General features: G+C 35.6%; 1 long non-coding RNA gene across 4 annotated transcripts; it reads right to left on the bottom strand.

Annotated features, from left to right (window-relative positions):
- Positions 1 to 692: 692 nt before the first annotated feature.
- LOC149566995 (uncharacterized) lies at positions 693 to 24,957 on the bottom strand. 4 transcript variants are annotated; one of them, XR_016362329.1, is made up of 4 exons: positions 24,688 to 24,954; positions 24,433 to 24,565; positions 2,527 to 2,579; positions 693 to 881 (listed from the first exon to the last, which is right to left on the bottom strand). It is a non-coding gene; the product is annotated as an uncharacterized LOC149566995 (long non-coding RNA). The 4 variants fall into 4 exon arrangements; XR_016362332.1 differs by lacking the exon at positions 693 to 881 and adding an exon at positions 1,770 to 2,009 and having other exon boundaries at positions 24,433 to 24,593; positions 24,688 to 24,957; XR_016362328.1 differs by lacking the exon at positions 693 to 881 and adding an exon at positions 1,770 to 2,009 and having other exon boundaries at positions 24,688 to 24,952.

The following is a 24,957-nucleotide window of genomic DNA, read 5'->3' on the forward strand; positions in this document are numbered from 1 at the left end:
TTAGAAAGTCGGTCTCTTTTCCATGAAAAAATAGGCCAAACAAAATTTTGATAGAGACGTAATCATACCAAAGACGATTTTATCTGCACAATAAATTTCCCACCTTCATATTTTAAAAAAAAAATTGAACATTCAAACGACCACCCTACTTTGCCTAATAGTGTGAACTTTTCTCTTATCCTTGATCTTGATGACCCCACATGCTTCATGAATTTATAACTTTTCTATTTTATTGCCATTGAATTTCATTAATAGCTTGAAGACATACTACTTATACCGAGTTTTATATAAAAACTCTGAAAGGAGTCTCAAAGCTTAAAAAGTATTTGAATTACATCACTCTGCCTAAGCATCATCTCATGTTAATCAGAATTTTATCCTTCTTTGAAATATGAATCTTAATTCAAAATTTGCTTCTATTGTAGCAGTTGTCAATGTATTCTTGATATCTACCCCTATTTTAGTGTAGTCATTTGCTTTACCTTTTACAATTAGATATTGTTAACCCAAATAGTCCTATGATTAGCACTACTCTGCTTGTTCTCTACTTTTTGTACTGAAGTATTATGTCTTTACTTTATCTGCTTCTTCAAATTGAATCTTGCCCAGAAATGCAATGAATGGGTTACTCACAACTAAATCGTTCTAAGAGAAAATTGGGTCTATAGAAATGCATTGTAACTGTAGCAAGCTTAAGAAAACCATCATTTCATTGAAACAATATTTGAGCCAAAAAAATCTTTGTGTTCAATCACAACATGTGGGGTCCAAGTATAATCTCACTCAATCCTTAGACCAGTCTGAACAAACCCTGTTTCGAAAGAGTGATTCCACTTTTTTCCTGATGAATGTTCACCCTGCCAGTAGTGTAAAGATTGCACCTACAAAATAGGAGCCATGTCAACAATTTTCGTAAAATACCAAAAAGTCTACAAGAGTCAGGGTATTGACTAGTCAATAATTGTTATTTCTGTTATTGTTATTGCGCCAAAAAAAGCACAATGCCATGTCTAAAATGCAACCAAGGAAAAAAAAAGTTTCTACAATGAATCAATATTTACAAAAGTTAAAAATAATCCCCATGTACAGTGAGATGGTAGGCCTTAGTAGATTTAAAGACGTTGATAATCATAGAGAAAATCTTCCAAAAGATAGTGTAAAAACCTTGTGCAAGGCTCAGTGTTGAATGGTGACAACAAAGTCAAACCAGAAATGCATGAAGGGGTGGTTGCCTTTAAAGGTTAACAATGCATTAAAATGGTGTAGAAGCTATGAATGTGTAGATACAAAGGAAAACATCATTATGGAGATTATTGAAAAGGAAGACACCATTATGGAAATTATTGATAGGGAAAGAATCACAATCTCATAATACTTCTAGTGTGATATTATTGGGAATATAGGATCAGCCAACATTAATTTAACAAATTCTTGAATAATAAACAAAACACAAAATCTAAATCACATCAATCTGCTTGAGCACCATCCCCTGTTTCTTGGATTTCTATCATGCTTTAAAATTTCAATGTTAATTCAAATTTTGCCTCTATTGCAACAACAATATTCCTAATATCAACCCCTATTTCAGTACAATCTTTTGCTTTACATTTTGCAATTAGATAATGTTAACCCATGTAGTCTTATGATTAGCACCACTCTGCTTGCTCACTACTTTTTGTACTGAAATATTTAGTCTCTGCTTTATCTGCTTATCTTCAAATCAAATAATGTCTAGAAATGCAATGAATGGGTTACTCACAACTAAATCATTGTAACAAAAAATTGGATTTGTATTAATGCATTCTAATTGTAGCAAGTTTAAGAAAACCATCATTGCATTGAAACAATATTCAAGTGAGAAATTCTTTTTGTTCAATCACAAACATGTGGTATCCAAGTATAATCTCACTCAATCCTTAGACTAGTTTGAACAACCCCTGTTTCAAAAGAGTGATTCACACTTTTGCCTGATTAATATTCACACGGCCAGTAGAGTGTAAAGACTACACCTACAAAATAAGAGTCATGTAAGCAATTTTCATAAAATGCCGAAAAATCTACAGGAGTGGAGACATTGACCAATCAACAATTGTAATTTCTATTAAATTTAAAATATGTGTGTGTTTATATGTATATGTGCATGTGTGTGTATATATGTATGTATACATATATATGTGTGTGTGTGTGTATATATATATATATATATATATATATGTATGTATGTATGTATACATTTATGTGTGTGTGTACATACATACATATAGATATAGATATACATGTATACATAGATATATATATAGATATATGTCTGTATACATATGTGTGTGTGTGTGTGTGTGTGTGTGTGTGTGTGTGTGTGTATATATATACATATGTGTGTGTACATATATATACATACATACATACATGTATACATGTGTGTGTATGTGTGTGTGTAAGATAAAATTACGAGTTCTAAATTTAAAATTAACAATATAACAAGATTTAATGTGAACCTAAGATACGAAAGAGATCGTAATCAATTACCAGAATATCAAGATGATTCAAACATGACGACCAAACCATAGGAGCTCCAAAACCTACTCAAGACACAAGGAGAAATAATATTGTAGGAGTTATTTACACTCTACCAAGAAGTTGTTAAGCTTCACTAGAATCTTTTTTGACACAAAAGATACCCAGCCTAACATCGATGAAGACTAACCAAGAAAAAACTAAGAGTAATGGAATTGTGTACAATAAGAATATATATTTACTCAACATCAAAAAAAATCCCAAGAAGTCCATCATTATATGTAGAACTCATTTTATAAAACATGGAAATAAAAGCATCATTATTCTCTATTAAATAAAATATTATGAAGCCTAAATTTTTCCTAAACATATGAATCATATATTTTGATATTTGCAATAATGGAATACTACAATACATATACACTAAAATCTAAAAGATGCAAAGAATGTGTATTCCTATCTAATGTGTCACAAATAACATCTATGAATACCTAACATGATAATTTAATATCAACATTTTGTTAGTGTGCTCACCACTCTCTAATAAATAGTTCATAAAGTCAATAAGAACAAATATCACAAAAAGAATCTACAACCACTCTTAATAAATATAGAACACATTAATTTGAATACACTTTCCTCTAGAAAAGTGATAATAATAATAGTGTATGTATAACGTGCACACAAAAAAAGGACAATGCCATGTCTAAAATCCAACCAAGGAAAAGAAAAGTTTCTACAATGAATCAATATTTACAAAAGTTAAAAATAATCCCCATGGACATTGAGATGCTAGGCCTTGGTAGATTTTAAAAAGTTCATAATCGTATAGAAAACCTTCAAGAAGACAATGTAATAGCCCTATGCAAGGCTCAATGTTGAATGGTGACAACAAAGTCAGACCAGAAATGCATGAAGGGGTGGTTGGCTTTAGAGATTAACAACACATTAAAATGGTGTAGAATCTGTGTATGTGTAGAAACAAACGAAAACACCATTATAGAAATTATTGATAAGGAAAGAATCACTATCTCACAATACTTCTAGTGTGATATTATTAGGAATAAAGGCTCAACCACCATAAAAAATACAAAAGCATAAAAGAAAATGGAATCATAAGCAACTAACCTTGATTATTTGGTAGAAAGAAACCTTAAGGAAAATATATTGAATGAAATCTACGCCAATGAAGAAATTAGGTTTACATTGTGATCCTATAGGTTTTCTTTGAATCCCTCTTTGGAACATCTAGTTTGTCACTATGTCGGCCTCTATTTTGCTAAGGACTCCAAGGGCTTGATTTTCCATGTGTGTTGCAGTATACCCCTCAATGATGTTGCAGAAGGCATCCTCTATGTGCTCCAAGTGCCCTTCACATATGAGGCAATGAATGAGTAATTGGAAAACTGAAGTGTCAGGAATGCATCCCTTCAGATAATTGCCCCTTTAAGATTGTGAAGATGATGATAGACACCTTAGTTTACATGTGCAAGAAGAGGGAACTTGTGAATTCCTTTCTTTCTTCTCACCAATTTGGAGGTGGACTTGTTCCCTTTTGTCAATGGTCATCCATCGTAAACATATTTCCAATTACACTAGGTGACATCTTTGTTATTAGAACTGACACCACCTCCACTTTCATCACATTCTTCCCTAAAATTCTGTCATGGAAAATAGAATTGCAAGTGAGTTCTTTTCTCATTTATTGGGTATGTTTTGGTAACATGAGTTCTGATTCGGAGGCAGAGGAAACTAGTTTTGGTCCATAAATGATTATCAATACAACAACGTAAAGAATCAATTTCCTCCAAAGATGAACATTGATCCCTAAAAACACCACTAATAGGGATATAAAATAAGAGAAAAATAAAAACATTTCCTACCATGATTAACTCTCAGGTTCAAAGGAACCACACCTTGAAGACTAGAATAGGGATTGTATTAGTAGCTTCCCCCCAAGATTTTCTACAGTATACAAGTGATAAAAACTCGAGTAATGCTTATGTTGCATACCATTAATGCCAACCAATGCATGAAAAATGAAAGGATAGTGGTATGCAACAATTTGTAATTGATTATTTCATTCCTAACAGCCACATTAAATGAATAATTCCATTTAGTTTTATAAAAGATAAAGAATTTTGAAAAACATCAAAGTGCCAATAAGAATAACGATTTATTCATTTTAAGATAAAACAAGTTGTGACATCCTCCCTTCTTAGAAAATGTATCATCTTGGATGCTTGGTCAATATTTGCAAACATAACCCAGAAGAAAACAAGAAATTCATTTGAAATTACTCATACTCAAACTTCCATTGTTCAAAGTTCAAGATAATGGGTTTACCCTCATTTATATTCTATCACAATCAACAAGATTGTCTTTCATCTACTTAAATAAAGTCAAATTTGTATTTCATTAACTGAAACTTGCTTTTCATTTGATTGCATTCTAATAAAATCAACACACTCTCTCATGGAAACAATATTTTCTAAAGATAGTATTAACACATAGTTGATGTAAACACATGTAGTTGAAGAGAGACTTATGAAATAATATTTCCTTTATTATTGGCAAACGGAATGGAAGAACAAGTACAAAAAAAACAATCTAGATACTGCAAACAAACACTACACTACCAATCCTTTCAAAAGTACATGCACACACAAGAAACCACACTTGAGTTACTCCTAGATTAGACAAACATGTTCCCTTCTTCCCATGTCAGGATTAGGCATTGTACAAGAATAACACTTCACAAGAATTACACTACCAAATAGAAACATGCATGTACTAGACACTATCTAAACCAAGAAAATAATGACAAATGCATTTCTAATTTCTTAAAGAAATCTTTCACAACTAAATGTTGAATTTGAGGCCCCCACACTCGTACAATGGAGAACCTCAGTCCTTTGCCTCAGAAACATTTCCACTGATGCAAGGAAATAGAGCCCCTCGTCTTAGTAGAATGCAAAGACTATCTCATGATAGATCCACAAATTGTGGGAGCGAGTCTAGAGAACTGTAAGAGGGTGGTGCCACGGATAGGTTAGGAGTATAAAAGGCCTAAAATCCTTCTTCATACACCCATGGTAGATTTGAGGGTCCAATGCAACATTCTCCTTTGTGTCTCCCAAAAACCTCGTAACCATTCTGCAAATAGATAGAGCAAGATCCATGGGATATCTAATGAGTGAAACAAAGTGAGGGGGTGGGAAAATATTGCTAGGGATCACTCCTTCATTTCTAGTGGATGAGAGCAGGGCCACAGGATGTGAAATGGGTAGTGTTGAGATATTAATTGGAAGCATGAATGCTGATGGTATTCCTATGGGGGAGTATTGTAGATATGTTACTATGATGATATGGTACATTCATGTATGATTTTGTCATTGATGTCAACATAGCAATTTTTTGTGGTATCCAATAGAAGAACAACGGAAAAATCGAGTTGGTATGGACAGCTAGTTGAGTATTCTAACTATCTAAGGTTATGAGAGATACTTCTGAGTATCTGGTATATGCAGTTAACGTCAAAAGAAGAAATGATAAGTCTGGAAGAAGTTATGTAAGTTTTGGATAGAGTTTACAGAGGCATGTTATGGTAAACTTGTTATATCTCTTAGCAGAGTTGTTATTCTGAGAATCAAGGTTGAGGATGTGAAGAAGACATGTTGCTAATGACGTGGCTAAGTTCACTCATCATAATATTGCATGTACGGAAAGTTATTCAAGTTGCAAGGTGAAAGATTAATGTTATCACTAAGTGTAATGTGTTCTTAATGTGGTCCCATAATAATTAATTGAGAAGGTTTAACAATTGACTTAGGGAATTGTATTATGTACTCGGTATAAAGGAAGGACATTTTCCTTTATCATAAGGTATGTTTTTTATTGATGATAAGCAGCAATAAGAGCGAACGCAAAGTTGAGCAAAGCAAAGCGGAAGTGAAGGAAACTTCATTGCCGATGTTTTGTTGAGCGATCTGAGGTCTGATATTTGGATTTTAAGGTTTGTGACCTAGTCTACAAGGTTTGACAATGATTGGTTCAGTTGACAAAACAAAGGAAAGAGGGACATAATAGTAAATTACTAGTTTGAGCAATGAGCTCTTCTTGTAGTTGAAATTGCATGTTTGGGCAGTGGGCTCATCTTGCATACATTGTACTACAACTCCTAATAGGGTTGGTACAATTCCTAATAGAGTTGGAATCTCCAAACAGGGATTCAAAGTCTCCTAACAGGGACTCATATGTATTAAATGTTGTAATAGACTCTTAACAGGGTCCATCCTCTGATAAGGAATATTTATATTAGTACATCATCTTGTAGGCATCATTCCCACTGGGGTTTTCCCTCTGATCAAGGGTTTCCCTAGTCAACAAATTTGGTGTAATTGTTTATGTGCTTCTTTGTATGGTTGTTATTTACTTTGGTTGAATGGTTAAGTTTGTTTAAAGAAGATAAATAGTTTAATTTTTGGATAACTAATTCAACACCCCCCCCCGCCCTCGCCCCCGCCCAGTTATCTTGGTGGACTATTGTTTCTAATAGGTAGAACCAAGAGATGTGGTAGCATGATAGATGGAAATAACCAAGATTAAGAGGTAGATTTATGGTGGATGGGATGTAGTGAAGCCAAAGTTTGGAACGAACTTTGAAGATGTTCTCATTTCCCATCTATGATTCCTCCTTCCTAAAATAAAGTCTCTATCTCTAAAGGGATTCCTCCTTCCAAATATAGAAAAAATCTAACCTCGAAGAACTCTGCATTTTCTAAGATATAGGATGGAATCGATATTGATTAGTGGGAAGGAATCAATACTTTAAAAAGGGAGGAATTGCTATTGGTGGTGGGAAGGGATCAATGCCTATTTTGGGAGGGAGGAGTGGAAGGAAAGGAACTGAACTGAACTGACTACAAATAGTGTGTTCTACATTCAAGGCTCTCCAATGATTCCTGCTATTGTCAAGAGGATAGGGAAACTGACGATGTTGGTTCAACTATCTTATCTATGTGATTGCAAAGGCAACACTAATGGAAATCGTTGTTTGGAGATAGTGATACAAAACAATAGAAGTAAAATATGATGGGCAAAGAAGGACTATTTGAATAAATGTATTTTTGAGAAATCTGATAACCTTCCATTCGATCAATATCTATCTTCCAGTGTGGCGAATAGTGTCATTCTCCATCTTGGAATCAATCAAATAGTAGGGCCCTCTCTAGCATGTTACGTATAGAATTTGGTTACTCATACGAACGAGGTGAATATGAGGGATTATTGTCAGCATTTCAACGAAACTTATCTAGCGGTGAACTTGTCCACATCTATATTCTATACATAACATGGGTGCATGTCCCCTACTATTTTATGGCAACCACTTCTACAGTCATATCTATGAGAAAAATGATCAAGTTAGGTAAGGTTTATTAGGGGAATTTATAAAGGTCACTTCACCAGCTTATGGAGCCAAACTTTTTATCAACTAAAGGTTATCCCATGTTTGAACCTAGTTCAAGCAAGGTTATTCCATAACCTGAAATGACATTACATAGGGGTAGTTTGGGAATTTAGAAAGGTCACTTGAAAAGTCATGTCTACAGGTTCAATTCTCAATTGGTTGATGCCCTGCCCTATTCTAAAGGTTAGTAGAATGCCATGCCCTATTCTATGGAGGTCACTTTCCCTTTCTACAAAGCTAGACTTATGATCAAGTTAGGTAGGGTTATGAAGAACACCTACTATTCTAAGGTTATACCATAATCTGAACTTAGTTTAGGATTCCAAAAAAGGTCCCTTAGCAAATAGTAGGAATAGCCATATGACCTAGACTAGCAAATCAATGTCAGGTAATGCCTGATAGTTTACCTTTCAAATTTTATACCTAGCATGCCTACCCTACCCTATCTCGATTCACACCCTAACCTAAAATTCTATCTTTTTGTTATCCCTCATCTTAAACATTACAGTTATCCCTCATCTTCCTAAAGTCAAGATTCTGACATAGAATTTTAAGTCCGTGTAATTTTAAGGACCTCACCTAAATGAAATGTGTGGTTACAATTATCCCTCCATCTTCCTAAAGTAAGGACTTTATCATAGAATTTATAAGGTAGGGCCCCATCTGACTAATGGAAGGTTACGGTTATCCCTCACCTAAATTCAGTGAAAGTGAGAGAGGGATAACCATAGAACTTATAGTTTAACTTGGTAGAGAGAGCAAGGTTATCCTCTAATGTGATAATGCAAAATTACATCATCTTGTAATATAAGAACATAGCATTATATCACAAGGAGAGTTGTTGATTGTAGGGCTATTCTTTTGGGTTGTTGGCACGTTAAATATAAAATATGGAATCTAGGTAACTGAGTAACATAAAGAGAGGGATATGAACACCCATGTTGCATATAGAATGTTAATTCATTAATGAACAATATCTACATGCTATAGAATAGTAGGGGCCAACCCCTAGCCCTACTAAAGAAAGAAAGGGGCTAGGATTTATGAAAATATAGACATAACATGAGTTGAAACTATAGCAACTAGCTGGAAATCAATATAGAATAATGAAGGATAAATATGAAAGTCAATTTCCCTTTCTATTATTGGCATGGTTGCCCTACTATTCTATAGGTGAATTCAACTCTCACTTATTTCAAAATTCAATGCTCTATCTTCCTTCCAACGCTCGATGTTAGGCATGACTATAGAATAGTTAGCATATTAGTAGGGGTATAGAGTATAGGTAGTTCAAATTAAAAAAATATCTTGCTCCTATGGCTGGTGAAGTGACTCAACTCAATTCCCCTAATAAACCCTACCTAACTTTATTAGAGGATGCTTTCTTTGTAGCTCAATCAACAAGGTCTCAAACACTGTTGGCATATAACTAAATATCATCTTTGATGTCTTTTACCTAGTCACATATCCTACATATGTGAGACCTTAGACATCACCATTGCTTCTAGTGCTAGGTCTCGATCCTCAATGAATGGGTTTGGATCCTAAACTGGTGGGTTAAGAGCTAGATCATGACTTAATCTGAATTGCTACTTGTTTTAGTGGTGATGACTAGGCTATTGTGAAATTGAGTTATATGGCATTGGCCCTACAAATCTATGGGAACCAAAATAGGCATTAAATCCTCATAGAATTGCCCTTTTCTTTATAGAATTCTCCAATAAATGAAATATGATATGCACCAGATGGATATATAAGGGATGTGGGCTTCTTAAATGGAAGTCCTGAAATTCTATAAAATTAACTTTACATCTTGTATAGCTAGTTTTGCTACCTTGACTCTAGTTACAACTGTAGGGGAGTTGATAGTTTGATCCCCATAGAATTGTATGGGTTGTTGCTGATGTCAGTTTTGTTGCTCCCATTGTTCAGTCTTGACTGAACCCACCTGGGTTGGTTGAAATGGGCCAATTATAAGATTTCAAGGGGTGCTTGGGACCATCCTATAGTTTCTTTAGGCTCCTTTAGCAACACAATCCCTAGTCCTGAACTAAGATATATTGGGCAATTGGATAACTTGTCGAGGTCAAGTAGAATGTTCACCAAAATGTTGATAATTTTTTTTAGCCAAAGGGATTAGCAACATTGATCTTTCTCGGAGACCCCTACAACTTGAATGGGTGAATGGTCAGGCATATCATGATACAGGTCAATGTCAATCACTATAATTATTTTGTAGACCCATAGAATTTGAGGCCTTCCTTTATCTTATTGCTCTGATGCTGCTAGCTAACTAGGGATCAAACACATACTACTAGGAAAAAGAAAACCATAGGCCCTAATCTTCCCTACAACATTTTTTTTTTACAGGGGCTAAACATAGGGGTGTGAGGCTTTATTTATTCTCACCCAATCTACCCAATGATAAGGGCAGATTGTTCTTAATGATATCCCCCATTCCATCCAAAGATGGAGCATACGAGGTGGCAAAGAAAGATCTTGAACCCAGAGTGAACTCACTTACTTATTGGAGAACTAAGTTCCCCTTTAGAATAGTAGGGAAGCCAAATGGTCCACTACCATTTTAAGGGCATCTTATTTCCAAATCTAGGGGATATCGGACAAAGCTAAACACACTAGATGAAATGAGGCTAGACATAGATAGATGTGGAAATGGATAGGTGGCTAAAGAAAATAACATATCACTGCTTCTCAGGTGTGTGTGTGTGTGTGTGTGTGTGTACACACACACACACACACAACAATAGAAGGCCATATAATTTTAAGGGGCCACTTGGGCTTTCACCAACCGGTCCCATCCTCATAACTATCATTCCCATCCTCCCTCGTGCATGAACCAGAATGGGGATGGGATCCAACTACCCATGTCTTTGTACCATGCTACCTTAGCTATCCCTGCCTATCTGTGCCTATATATATAAGGGGCACTAGTGGGTTGGGCAAGAAACTACTCCCCATCCTACGACATACACTCTTTTTTGAAAGTTGGAAGCCCTATTATTCTATTGTTGCCCTACAATTCTTTGGCGAGTTGCCTACCACCTATTCTCCACCAGCCTTTGTTGCTCTCGCTCATACTTTCACCTAGAACACTGAGGAGATCCCTAGATACCTATGCAAGTAGAGTACAGAATGGTAGTAGGAGAAGCACGCTTGTAGTTCCATAGTAGGGGGACACTATTTTGCATGCACATCGATCGACTTCTGGCCCAAAGCCCTACTATGGAACAAAGTAGGGAGGCAGTCCTATTCTATATTATTCACATCACCCCTACCTAAAATAGATTATTTGAATGGCTCTTTAGGTGGATCGACAAATCTTTAGGATCTAAGGATCAATTGGTGGATTGATTCTATTAGTAACATGCCAACACCCCCTACCCCTGCATACCCCTACCCCTACTATGGCAAAGGGGAAGGGGACGGGTGCCCTATAATTGTATGGTTTTGTGCCAACAAATTTTTGCTATAGTTCCCACCTAAACACTCATGTTACATATAGGATCTTGGACACTATTGTCCTACTTCTACATGCAAGCGTGCAATAAACGCCAAAAAGTATTTATGCATTTGGACAAGTCATTTTTGACCCCTACGTAGGAGGAGGTAACGACCATACAATTCTATGAGGCTAGCCGAAATCCTACTCTTCTAGTACGAACTATAGCCTAAATTGTTGGGCCTCACTCGCTCAATAGTTCACATGTTATGTATAGAGTATAGATTGAAAGACTCCTTACAATTCTATGGGTCGGTTGCCTATTGTTATTAAGGCAAGGGCGCTATGCCAATAGAGTCGGAGTTACTCGATAGTTCTAGGATGGATGGCAGAGGTGATAATCAATTAATGGCATCAATTCATGTGTGTGGGGATGACACATAAAATAGTAGGGTTGTTTCCCTCCCACCCAAAGTTACCTTCCAGCCCCCATAAATAGTAGTGGGCTAAACTGGGAAACTCCCCTACTATTTGTGAGGGTTGGTTGTTCATGTGGGACTCTGCTATTCTTAGCCAGAACTGTACTATTCTAATAGGTAGCGGCCCCAATACATATATTATAGTAAATTAATAGTAATCATAAGCATAATAGCTCACCCTATGTACACCCCAAGTTAGTGATTATCCAAGTTAGTGATTATTTGGAAGGGAACTAAAAGCTTCAGATAAACTCTATAGACTAGACAACGAAAATTATATCAGAATAAAGAATCATCCCTTTAACAGGCTATTAAGAGACTATTACAGGCCAGTCGCTCCCCTTAATACAAAATGCAATAGCATTGTAAGACCCACCTATAAGAAGATGCTAAGGCAACCTTGCCATCAAAACCTTCCATATCACATATAGATGCCTATACTTGATTGCTTAGACAGTGTAAGTCAACTAGTGTGTGGATTGACTACATGTTTACCATGAATTAGAATCCTTGGCCAAGATGCACTAGAATTAGTCGGTCCTCATCAATCTTCAATTCTCATTTGTTGAACTTGAATAGCTTTAATTTCTAAACTTGTTCCAAAATTTGAGCAAATTTATAAAAAGACCTAGCCATTTTTTTCTTTAACAAACTATTGGCATGTTACATATGGTATAAGAGCACTAGGTTCAACACTAAACCTAGGCTCACCAAAGCCTTCTAACTAAAACTAATTTTGGCATTTGGGATTGTTCTAGGATGTCGACCATTATCAGAACAAAATGAAAAAAAGTCTAAGCCCCTCTTACCATCAAACTAGAAAACACATTATATAAAGACTTTGATTACTCTCAAGTAGAACTACCATTTGACAATTAAACTATGGAAGCTTCCACAACTAGGATCAAACACAAGAGAAGGGCATAGACTCCTACAATTAGGGTTTATGTGAAAGAAAGCCTTTTGGGTGTAAACACAAATAGTCAACAAAACAAAAAAACAAAAACTCATAAATGGTCACAGAAAACACACCATCTTCCAAGGAGGAATGTAAGTTGGTGCAAACTCCTACTTTAGTTAACCAATAGCACTTTTTGCTTCATGAGTACCAACCTCGGGATATAGATTTATACCTTTTGACTATGAAGGTCAGAAGGAGCCCATCACATGAAGTGAGGATGAAGAAGTAGAGGAATGTTATTATGTAATTACAATTTTGGTGTGATCTTGTAAAGAGAGTTTGTAGAAAGGGAGAGTTTTGCAAAGTGAAATATGAATAGAAATAAAACCAATTTTGTTGTGTGTAAATTTTTATCATTGTATTTATTGCTCATGTATGTTCTTAATTTATCTTGCATAATAATAATAATACTTTTTTTTCCTTCAGATTGCTCAAAATATTAGAAATCAAAGATGAGCCACCTAGTTCATCTTCAAGCAAATCAATTCAATTACTGATAATGATGAAGTAAACTCAGGCTAGACTCACAAATTTGGAAGAAAAAAAAATGTTGAGGAAATTGAGCAAGAAGAGTCGAAGTCTAGACCCAAAACTAGAACTGATCAGTCATATCAATCAACGTTTGGACGGATGAGCATAACCATAGAAAAGAACGTAGTTCAGAGAATAACCCAAGGATAGGAATAATATCTGAGGATATGAAAAAGGTCAAACCCCCACAATATGATGGATCGGTGTCTGGTGATTCTTCTGAAGTGTATCTCATTGGGATGGAAAAGTATTTTGAAATGATAAATCACATCAAGATCCAAAAGGTCATATGGGGTTCCCACTAGTCAACCAGAGAGGCAGTGGATTGGTGGGAAAGTAAAAAAGCAGAAATGAAACTCAAACAGTCCAATGTTACATGGTTAAAGTTTGTTGAACTCTTTAGGTGGAGAGGGTTGCCTCGGCTCTTTTATGAGCATAAATTATCTAAGTTTCAGGAGCTTAAGCAAGGGCATTTGTCAGTGAATGAATATACAGAAAAATTCCATAGATTACTTACGTACAAACATGACCTTCAAGACAACGAGACCTACCAACTCCAAAAATACATTACGGGGTTAAATAATAGGATAGGTAGGGAGTCCAATGGATGTGTTAGCCCCACCCATCAAAATAGAGGCTTACAAGAAAGCAATGTGACGAGAAATCAAGTTAAAGAAGGACGACTTTATCAAAGAAAAGAGTCATGGCCAGGGGAAGTGGTCAGAGACTTATCAACCATTCAAGCAAAAATCAGATGAAGAGCGAATTTTTCATAAAGAAGCTGAGAAATATAAGGGAGATGTAAACATGATACTACTAATAGCAAAAAAAGACTTGTTGGGAACAACAAGGGTGTTGAGTCATCGTCTAAGACATCTAAAAAGAAGGGGTCACCAAGAGGATGTTTTACTTATGGTAGCAAGCGTCATGTCAACCAATGCCCCACCAAGAACCAAGGTGATCAGATACAAAGAAATCCTCTTCCTAATCAACAAAAAAACTTTCAACAAAAAATCCATGCTGCAACAGATAATAGGTAGGCAAATTTCAAGATCACACCAGTGGAGGTGACGAGTATGTTGTACAGTACAATATTGTATCAATCTTGATAGATACAGGGATATGGAGAATATCATGTCCCCTAAGATCCTTAGTCAGTTTTTAAAAAGGATTAGATTTAAGGCATTGGGTTGCAATGCAACAGTTGTTGCTTCTCTTTGTAATAGAAGATATTGTGTTCAATTCCCCCAAATGGGAGGTTAAATAAACTTAATATAAAAAAGGGACTGGATTTCTAAAGAATGCTTAGTCTATTATGTACGCAAACCAGTCTAGAGCTCGAGTAAAGCAAGTGTTTGTTTGAGGCTAGAGTAGAATTTCCTAACTTCGCAATAGAAGTAAATCTATATATTGTGTCACTAGGGTCGTGCAATGTTATCTTAGGCAATCTTGGGCATAAAATGGTTGTGGCAAAACATGATTAGAGTGGACTGTTTTATCAAAACAGTTGAATGTTTAAATGATTTGTGCACTGCAATGTATATTCAAGGAATTAAGCAAGATGCTACATTAAGGAAACTCATCGGGTCTCAACTAAGGCACAGTGAGAAGAAAGGGTGTAATCTCTTTGTAATCAAGATGGAAAAAATTAAGAAACCAACAGAAGTCAAATATCAAGATCACTATCTATTATTCCATGTTGAAAGCAATGAAAATAAGGAAATAAAGGGGTCTTTTGAAGATAGTGTTGGAAATGTAATGCAAGTTAGGTAACTGAGGGGGGGGGGGGAAGAGGTGAATTAGGAATCACTTAAACTTCTTCAATTAAACCACTTTATTAAGTTGTCTAATATACTTGTATGCATGAAACATAAAACAGTAAAGTAACAACACCATAACACAATATTGGTAACCCAAAAACCCTCCAAGTAGAAGGTAAAATTGGGGTAGGGATGACGCCCACAATGCTTCATTACTGCAGTAATAAAGTTGGTATGTTAAGGCTTACAAATGATCACTTTTGGTGATCTTACTCGATTAAGAGCAATAAGGATTGTTAGATCCACCTTGTGAAAGGATTTTTACAATACAATTAAGTATGTACTCTATTAGGAGTATTTGGAAAGGACCATTAGGTCCACTCGATTAAAGGATTTGGGACTGATGCACTTGTTAGGATGAATCAATGGATTGATCTCTAATGTGCAACTGTGATTGCTAATGAAGATCCTTTGAAGTAAATTGATCACTTGATTGTGATAGATGAGTCTCTTCCTTTCCCTGGAATGCTTGTAGCCTTCAAATAATATGCTCTTCCATATTCACTTAATGCTTGAAATTATAATACAATGAATTGAGATGAGTTGGATAAACAAAATACCTTATATCCATCCAAATAATTCCATCACGGATTGGCTACAACATAACTAATTCCCAAAATAATTACCAAGTCGGCTCAATGTTGAAACATGGGTCCAATGGCCTACTCGAGCGATACTAAAGATACTCGGGCAACATTGTTTCCTTGACTAACTCTGGCACTCGACTAATACTGGATGCTTGATTCATGTTGATCACTTGGTAGACACTGCTGACTCATTCGCATTGTTACGTCAGCTTGATTATCACCTTGGAACAAAACTACTTTGCTGACTCAATTCACACTGGAGCTCAGTAGACACTATCAAGTCAGTTGACACTATAGCTCGGTATGAACTATCAACTCGGTTAACATAGCAACTCGGTTGGCACTACTTACTTCCTGCATAGTTAACATTGTTTGCATGGTTCCTTAGTGAGCTTGGTTAACACTACACACTAGTAACTCAGTTACTATTGTCTGTCCATTATGAAGTAAGTGTTTTGACACTAACTGATAATATATCTTGCAATGAGATTAACATATAGGTACCTCTACCTACATGAATTCCATGATGTATTTCCTAAGGAATTGCCTAGATGACTCTAAAACAAATGTTTGATTCTTCGTAGATCTAGTACCCAAGTTGAAACTTGTTAAATGTATGTTTCACAATTCTTCAAATAAGCTTATCCTTGTATTCCTCAACAATATATTAATATATTCAAAGAATGAGGAGGGACATCTACAATACTTCCACTTTGTATTAAAGTCCTTCAAGAAGATAAACTATTTAGGAAATTGTCTCGATGTGTTTTCTTCTAGAAAGAGATTTAATACTTAGGACACATAATTTCCAAGAATGGAATAGCTATGAACCCATCAAAAATCAAGACAATGGCATAATGGCATGTACCCAGGAATGTTCATGAAGAGAAAAATTTTATGGGGTTAGTAGGTCACTATAAATAATTTGTCCTTAATTTCTCACGTATTGCTTACCCTATTACTTCCTTACAACATAAAGGAAAATATTTCAATGGACTAGTGAATGTCAAGAGGTTTTAATTACTTAAAGAAAAATTAACCATGACAATAATTCTGAACGTGTTAGATCCTGAAATGTGTTTCTTGTAGTGACTGATGCGTCAAGGGAAGGGTTCAAAGTAGTATTAATGTAGGATGGTTGAGTGATCGCATATGAGTTGCAGAAACTCAAAAACTAAAAAATGATTTATGTCCCTCATGATTTCAAGTTAGCTTCTATAGTTCATGTTCCTACAGAAATGGAAACATAATTTGATGGGGAAAACATTTGAGCTTAGATCAAATCACTAGGGGTTGAAATATATACTCACCCAACCTAACCTAAATGTCCATCAAAGATGATGGTTAGAGATGACGTCAGATTATGACTTCAAAATTAGTTACATCAAAGGATAAAGGATATAGCCTTAAGTCACAAGTAACATATATCAACAATAACATCAATTCAAACAAATTTTAGACAATAAGTTCTTTTGAATTTTGTAAATGATAATACTACAACCAAGTTAAGGAAGCATTGGGGATAAATGCTCAAGACCAAAAATATGACAAGTTTCATTTCGAATCAAATGAATTAGATATTAAGAGCGGATATATATTCCAAACTTTGGAGAATTAAGGAACTTGGTCTGGAAGGAAGTTCATTCATCTCCTTATTCTAATCATCCGAGAGTTACTAAACTCTTAGCTCATGCCATACCCCTATACTTTTGGAGGAATATGAAAAGAGATATGGCCAAACTTGTTACCATTTGTTTGGAGTGTCAATGAATCAAGGTTGAAAATCATCACCCCATAGGATTACTCATTCCACATGCTATTCGAAAATGGAAGTGGTAAGTAATCAGAATGGACTTTATTCAAGGACTACCCATGTCACTAAAGAAACATAATGCTATCCTCATCGTGGTAGATAAACTTGCTAAATTAGCACACTTTATTCCAAGAAATCTTACAAATGAAGCTCTTGTGATAGCACACAAATTTGTATAGGAAGTCTTTAGGATTCATAGTGTACCCAAGAAGATCATCTTTGATAGAGATGCCTAAATAATGTCTAGGTTTTGGAAAAGCCTCTTTTCTGCTCTAGGGACTCATCTTAATATAAGCTTCGCTTATCATCTAGAAATAGAAGGTCAAACAGAAACGGGTCAATCAAATTTTGGAAGACCTACTTAGAATTTACTGCATGGATCAATAATACAAATGGGAAGACTACTTACCATTAATAGAATTTTCCTATAACAAAACCTACCAGTCTTCCATTAAAATGGCTCCTTTTGAAGCATTATACAGAAAAAAGTGTAGAACTCCTATCAGTTGGGATAAGCTAGAAGATAGGATATTGATAAGACTAGAAATGTTATTGGAAATGGAGGCGCAAGTTCAATTGATTTGATAGAGATTAGCTGAGGCTACTGATCAACAAAAAGTTTTGCAACTGCTAAGCAGACACCCCAACAGTTTGTGGTAGGAGAAAAAGTAATCTTAAGGGTTAAGCCCCAGAAGTGTGTTATTAGTTTTGGAAAATCTTCAAAACTTTCTTCCAAATATGTCGGTGCTTTTGAAGTTTTAGAGATTGTCAACCCAGTTGCTTACAGGATTGCTCTACCTCCAGCTCTGTCTGGGATGCATAATGTATTTCATGTGTCTTATCTTAAGAAATATATTTTAGATTTCTCTCATATGATTGACTAGAATTCTTTGCATATGCAATACCTAAGGGTGGTCCTGGTCAAGCCCATAAGGGTGCTCAAGGTACGTAGGCTTCACCTATGCAATAAGTAAAGCAATGCAAGGTGCACTAGGACGAGTATTCAAAAGAAAGTGCTATATGGAAGGATAATGATGAAATCCAATAGTAATTTCTCTTTCTTTTTAATATCTATAATTGATTAGATTAGAATTAACATTATTGTTTATGGAGATATAAATATTTAATCAATTTTGATTTTCTATCATCGAAGACAATGACTCATAAGGGGAAGGGTATATACATCACACCCCTTTTTGAACTATTATATCTCTCCATGTATTGTCTTATGCCCTAAGTGGTGTGCATTTGCTTAAATAATATTTTTTATGCCCTAAGTGGTTTTGGGTTTATATTATATAGTTGGTTTAAAAGTATACCCTAAATGATTTTATTTTGGACTAACCCATGGCTTTGCAAGTTGTGCCCTAAGTAGTTTTCAATTTCATTTTAAGTTAATGATGGTTTTATGAATTCTGTGCTAAATGGATCCTACATGCTTTGTTTAATGAATTTAAAAAATTATTATTCAGAATGATGTTTAATAATGAAATTTATTTGATTTTAAGATGTCATTATGATTAATCAAGTTCGATAAATTTAATTATTATTTGGGTTTATGCATGTGTATTAATTTATCATGATATGATAATAGGTTGACTACTATAATGTGGCAAGTGGGTGCACAATTAAATTAGACCCAAAGGAAAGAGAGGGGGAGTATCATTAGGAACAAGGAAAAAGACTTGGTAAAAGCACATGGAGGACTGAATGTTGGGGAGAAAGGTAAGTGCCACTGAGGATGTTGGTCACTTTGGCAGACTAGATTTCTGGTAAGAATTAATAGATAGGTTCATCAATACTTGATTATTGGGCAATATCCTAGAGTCAAATCAATACCCTGACTTGCACCATCTAGAATATGGTAGCCCTGTTAAGCCTATAGGTTTTCCTAATAACTTTACTAGAAATAACCCTAAGTAAAATTAAGAAGTGATGATTTAAAATGTGTATGTTTATGTAGTCCCAAGTTATACTTATATTTACATGTGTAAATTTACGTTACATGTATATTTCAACTAACAATTTGATCAAATCACACTACACACAACTATGTAACTGACAAGAAGATGATAAATGCTTATGCCAAATTAGTCTCCAAGGAAGCCTTATAATATATATATCATCATGAGTGAATTTCAAAAGAAATGCAAAATAAATGACTAAAGGACACATAAAAGTCACTAAGAGCCAAATTTTGCATTACCAAGAACTCCCTAAAATGAGTTACCAAAACTCATTAAGTACAAACACTCCAAACCTCCTAGGGTCGAATGCAACTAAAAAGGCTAGAAAAGAGGAGTCAAAACTCAATGAGAAGAAGCCATCATGCTGAAAAAAGTCATCTCATCCAATAAATAACCAACACCTCATCAAAAGTGTCCGCAAAATATTCCAATAGTCCATAAATGCCTTCCAACCACCATGGCAAAGTAAAAAATGACCTCCCCTAAATCCACTCCATGAACTCCTAGATACCCTCTTTTGGTTGCCAACTCACTAGCTTCCAAGTTCCAAGAACAAGTCATTAAACCCTTAATGCACTCTTATCTCTCCAAAGAATAAGTCATTATAGCACATGAGAAAATAAATGAATAAATGACTTATACGTTTGACTAATACCTATATTTTGTAATATTTATTATATAGTTTATAGCTTAATATAAAATAAATATTAATTACAATTTTATGAATATATGCAAAAACACAAAAACACTTAAAAGGATGACTTAATTCTTAATTCTTAATTTATATTAATATGAACATTTGTTAGCTATAAAACATAACAAATATTAATATTAATATAAAACAAGAAGAATGCAAGGGTTAAAACCCACGTTTAGTAAATGGAAAAGAATCCCATATAATCCAAGGCTCATTTGAAAATCTTAAGAAAATGCCCTAACACTTAAAATTATCTGAAAAAATGCAAGTTGATATCCTGGCCAACTTGGAAGGTCAAATTGAGGAATTTGATGAACTTTTGATGGAGTCTGCATTTCGATCAGCTGTTACAATTGGCCGACTTCAGCCGCTCTGTTTTTGAAGATTTTTTAGTGAAGATTTTGTCTGCTAATTCGATAACACTGTGACTGCAAACTTGAAAGCTTTTCTGTTTTATACAAAAACATGCAACATGCATTTCTCTTTAAAACCGACATTGGCATGTGATTTGGAGTTTGCACTTGTCATTTCTAGAGATGTCATAGTCTTGACCATCGATACTCTTACTGTGAGCTTTGACTAAGCTATGGACCTTAAAAACTTTGGTTTATCATGAAACCCTTATCCTCGTATGGTGAAAGTAACTTCGCTATTCCATCTTCCATTTATCTAGCATTTTCCAATAGCGTCTGAAATAAAGGCCCATGTCTGATGAGTTCTTCATATGTTCCCTCCTCTTTCACCAATCTCTGTGAGATCACCACCAGGTAAAAACTGAAGATCATGTTCCAGTGCGCTAAAATGGACTGCTCTTTCATAACGTATTGGATCATATGGAGATCCAAATAAAATGTTGTCCCGAACTGTTGCATTAAAGCGACTTGTGGCAGATAGGCAATGGTGCCCCTGACAAGAAACCCGGTATTTTGTATTAATGGTATTTCCTCAAGAAATGTTTTTTTTTTTTTTTTTTAATATTGACAATGCTAGATTTTGAACTAACGAACTCCAAGAATTGTTGAGATCAAAGAAGTCTTCCCTGCTCTTATGCATATACTGCTCCACCTTTACAGGATCATTACATCTATGATGAGGATTGCTTTCTTTACAAAGCACAGATAAAGTGTATATTATTGCAACCTCTTTTCAGTTCCCTGTCTTTGGTAATACATTATACCGAGCTCTGTTATTTCTTGCTAAAAATATCTTGCTCTACATTAGATTGTTTGATACTGAACATATCGTTTGATGTATCTTGAAATGCTCCACTTAATCACAGCTCGAAATGCTGAGATCTATCAGAAAGAAACATGTGTTGTTCTGTAACTTCTCCTATAGCATATAGTGGTTACTATATTCTGCATTTGGTTGCTAGAATAGGAATAGAAAATTAGGAATACGTTTTCTATTTTCTATTTGGTACTTAAATTGGAATAGGGAATAGGAATGCATATTTTCATTTTGCTTCTAAGCTTATGCCCATTCCAAAAAATAGCTGTTATTAGAATAGTTATTCCTATTTCTAATATGCATTCATATTCCCCATTCCTATACCTGCAACCAAACAGACCCTTTTACTGTGTATTAGACTGTGACTTTATTGCTGCTCTAGCTTTACTTTCCTTATGCATTGCTTGCAAAATTTGTTGCGCTGGTACATCTAACATACTAATACAGGAAATCAACCTACGCCCATATATCGATGGAAAAGAGCTTCAAGGTATATATGTGGACATGATTTTTATTTTATTTTTGTAGTTGTAGTTAGATTCACCAAGATGTGTCATCTTACTCAATGTGAGAAGCCAAGGCCCAATACAACCGAACAGGCAACTGGGGGTGCACTTTGGACTACCACAATCTATTAATTCAGTCCTTGGATGGAGGTTCCAGGTTTGTAAGGAAATGTTGGTTTATATTGCAGGACAAAATAGATGCAGGGCTCCAAAAGAGTACTACTTTTCATCCACAAACAAATGGACAAATGGAATCAGTGAATTGTGACCTTGGTACAACACTGACAACAGGTGTCAAAGGACTTGGGATGAGTTGTTGCCCAACGTCCAGCACTCTTACAATTGAGAAATTCGCTCATTAAAGAATCAGTTGGCATTTGAGGTTTGTTTGGGTTATCAACCTACTAACTACTTGATGTTGCATTGAATCAGAAAGACAAGAAATTAGAGCACAGTCAAGAGATGTAAGGACTCGTGAAATTCAATGAATGGAATGGACAAATCCACCTCAAGAAGAAAGATTAACCAGAAAGGCCTCAAGTACAAGAGTCTCAATGTGGGAGACAAGATGTGGCTAACCTTGGGAAAAGAAAGGCTACAAGGACTAGCCAAAAAGGTAAAACCACTGAGGTGTGAACCCTTCACCACCTTGGAAGTGCTTGGAAACAATGCTTCTGCACTTTATCCACCCCAATATATGAGGATCCATTCAATTGTAAATTGTACATACCTGCATCCATATCAACAAGCCATGTTGGATCAAGAAGATGAAGAGTGCTTATTGGCCTCATTGGACGACCTGATGAACAAGCAATACTTGGTGAGCATGTAGTATTGCAAAGGAAGACTAGACAGCCCAGAAGGAGTGCCCAGGAATCTTGGCATATAGGACTCAAAGAACAAGAACCGAATAAAACAAAATTATTCTTGAAGGAGAAAATGGGAGAACTGTTCCCATAGCCGGTGTCCTGTTGAATGTGCGTGTGATCAAAAGCCTCTTTCACAAGAGAGATACGATCCATAAGGATCTTTAAAAAGAGAAAACATCAGCAGAAGGATTCACTTCTGGAGTTTCAAGCTTCAGAAAACCTCAGAAGAACAAGCAGTATGAGACTGTCAATTCAATCATGGGGCAGTTCGGAAACCACCAACTCAATGAAACAGGCGGTGTCGTCCAAGTTAAACATCTGAGAAGTTGAACCAGCTAGTTCAACTTTGTCTATCCATGCCTGAACAAAAAGACCTTCCACTGCACAGTTAGGGACTTTCAGCAGCTAATATAAAGACATGTGGAGGGAAAATTAGAGCATGAGAGGCAAGTTTGAGTGTTGAGGCATCTAGAAGAAGAAGAATTTCAGATTAAAACTGGAATAGCAGACTCGGCAATAAGGAGAACAACTAAAAGTTGTATCTGTTATCACTGTACTTAGTTCTCTGAGTAACAATAAACAAGCAGATGAGCAATGGCCAATACAAGCTGGTTTTGCCCCATCCGAGGTCTTCCAGGATAAGAGTTGTGTTGCATCACAAAATTTAGTCACATTTTTTTTTTTCAGTTGCAAACGAAAGTTTAGGCCTCTATTCAGCTGTCATTGATCAACTGAGATAACCCAGCAACAAAAGCATGCAGTTTGTGTGTTTCTACTATAAACAAGAGAAAATATGGATCATCCATAGGATCACTGACAAACAATATTCAAAAAAATGTGATCATAGATTTGTAAATATTTGCCCTCACTATTGGAAGTCGCACCAAATTCTCTTATATTACGTTGACATACTACCTTATACTTTCACCACTATACCAGTACAAAATTTGTAGATATAATTATCCCCATATAAGTAAACATGGTTTGAACACCTTATACAGGAGATTTCCAGATAAAGTTTCTGGATTCTCCAGGCAGTTGCAATGCAATGGGAATGAGAACATTAGTAAGAGGATAAACCATATACATATAACAACCATGGCAAAGACTTGGAATGTAGCTTGGGCTTCTTCCTCAGAAAGATCTCTCGGATAAGGAAGGATTGTCCAAACAGTTAATGTGTGATGATTGTGAGGGCATTAGTAAGGATGTGAAAATCTAAGGGAGAAATTTAAAATGTGTAAAAATGCTATTCCGCTCCCTTATCCTAGAACCTGAGTTTTTGACATAATTTGATTGAATAAGTTTAAAGAGTTTTTCCTGATAGAGGCGAGAATCTACAGTATAAATACATTCTCTCAATCTACAGTATTTAAACAGAAAGGTTAATTTGATAGGAGTTAAAGGACATCTTACATCCAGTTGCAACTGATATTCAAAACAGCAATGTAATAAGCAAGGGACAAGTCGCAGACTATGGTGATCATCAAAACAATCTAAAGCATCAAACACGGGTAAGAAGAATTACCTAGAACAAGAATTTAGCCTCCATCAGTTGTGCTCTGTCTCTTCCTTTCGCATTCCCTCTGCAGAGCGTCAGAGAGGTTGAGTGCGAGGGCATATCTGAACATTGCGCATTTGATTGAGCGGGGACGCCATTTCTGCTATCAAAAGTCAGATTTAAGGGCTCTGTAATAAAATTGCAGAAACAATCATGGATCTGACTCTCGTGCAAAGATTCTAATAATTGAAATGTAGGAAAAAGAATCTACTAGAAAGTAACCTGAAATTACACCAGCACCGTCTTGCCCCTTCCCTAATAGAAACTCTCAAACATTGCAGACACCACAGTGGCATAATCAAATCCACAATCATCCATGTCTCATCAGTTTTCCTCGTGAAGAATTGAGGGCCTGTGTCCTACATTGAACAGGACAGACCCAGACATATCTCATCCGAGAACTCATAGAAAGACAAGCCCTGGCCGTCGCCATTACTCAGCTTGCACAATCAACACAGCGACATAATAACAAATTGCCCTGCCTCTCACGTA

Source organism: Cupressus sempervirens, chromosome 3 (genome assembly GCF_028749045.1).
Source record: "Cupressus sempervirens isolate cs-2001-9-10 chromosome 3, ASM2874904v1, whole genome shotgun sequence".
NCBI lineage: Eukaryota > Viridiplantae > Streptophyta > Pinopsida > Cupressales > Cupressaceae > Cupressus > Cupressus sempervirens.